The sequence below is a fragment of the Lygodium microphyllum genome, chromosome 10, assembly GCF_053477565.2.
Source record: "Lygodium microphyllum isolate KBCC chromosome 10, Lygodium_microphyllum_v1.1.10, whole genome shotgun sequence".
NCBI classification, from domain to species: domain Eukaryota; kingdom Viridiplantae; phylum Streptophyta; class Polypodiopsida; order Schizaeales; family Lygodiaceae; genus Lygodium; species Lygodium microphyllum.
This window is the reverse complement of record NC_141144.1, coordinates 40,330,952-40,332,176: the sequence shown is the minus strand read 5'-3', so window position 1 is coordinate 40,332,176 and position 1,225 is coordinate 40,330,952. Positions and strand designations below refer to the sequence as shown.

Genomic DNA, 1,225 nt, shown 5'->3' with positions numbered 1-1,225 from the left:
ATTACCAATTATGCTTTTGCTGGCTAAGGATCAACAGGTGCAGAAAATTGCTGAAAGAGCTTAACTCCGAACTGCTAAGGCGGAAGAAGATAAGAGAGGAGGGAACACGAGGAGAACAGGGGAGAAGGATACGAATGGGAATCGGATGACGAAGGGGACGATGAGGAGAAGCCGACAATGAAGAATGCAACAAAAGAGAAGGATGGTGTCATCGAAAGCCGACGGACTGAAACATTGACAAACATGCTGAAGGAGCCGACCTGTAGTAATAATGGAAAGGGGAAGAAATCGAAGATGGTAGCAGGAGACACAGTAGAGCTTGAATGAAGACGAAGGCATTGGATAATGAGAACGAAGAAGGAGAGGAAGTAACTGTCGGGAACAAGGACTCCCTGGTGGCCGATTTACTTCAACAGGCACAGCTTGAAGAAAGTGGCCAGGCACAGCGCAAATTAGCTGGCAGACTTATTGAGCCAGCAACTCCTTTGGAAGGAAGAAACGTAGGAAGGCGCCACAGGCAGGCAGTGACATCGGTTGCACTGACTGATGATGATGCATGTGGATTTTCAGCTTCCAAAGATGGATTAATTGTCCATTGGGATGTTGAGACTGGAACAAGTGAGAAATACAATTGGCCTGGTGAAGCTAAAAAAGCCTATAGGCCCTAACAGAAGCCAGAAAGGATCAGGTAGCCGAAGTGTACTGGCTTTGGCTGTAAGTTCTGATGGCAGATATTTGGCAAGTGGTGGACTTGACCGAAACATACATTTATGGGATACACGTACAAGAGAACACATTCAGGTCTTTCCAGGACACAGAGGGGCTATTTCTTCACTTGTTTTCAGACAGGGAGCTCAAGAGCTCATGTCAGCTTCATTTGACCGCACTATCAAATTGTGGAGTGTAGAAGATAGGTCTTACATGGATACTCTCTATGGTCATCAAAGTGAAGTTCTGACGATTGACTGCCTGGCAGAATAGATCTTTGTCTGTGGAAAGTGAAAGGAAGTCATTTAAAGCCCAAAACAAAACAGTCGCTGCATTGAATATCTTCTGATTCTTCAGGATTCATAGCTTAGGAAAAGCTACAAACCAGAGACACTTGTTGCAGATTTCCAAAACATTCATGTTGATGATGTATAAGCAGTATTCAATGATTCTGATGAACAGTATGTGACAGAGAAGAAACTAATATTACTGAATGTCTTTGAACTTATTTACTAAA

At 43.7% G+C, this 1,225-nt stretch overlaps 1 pseudogene; it reads left to right on the top strand.

Annotated features, from left to right (window-relative positions):
- The first annotated feature begins 323 nt into the window (after positions 1-323).
- Positions 324-981, top strand: LOC148029916 (U3 snoRNP-associated protein-like EMB2271 pseudogene; annotated as a pseudogene).
- The last annotated feature ends 244 nt before the right edge of the window (positions 982-1,225 follow it).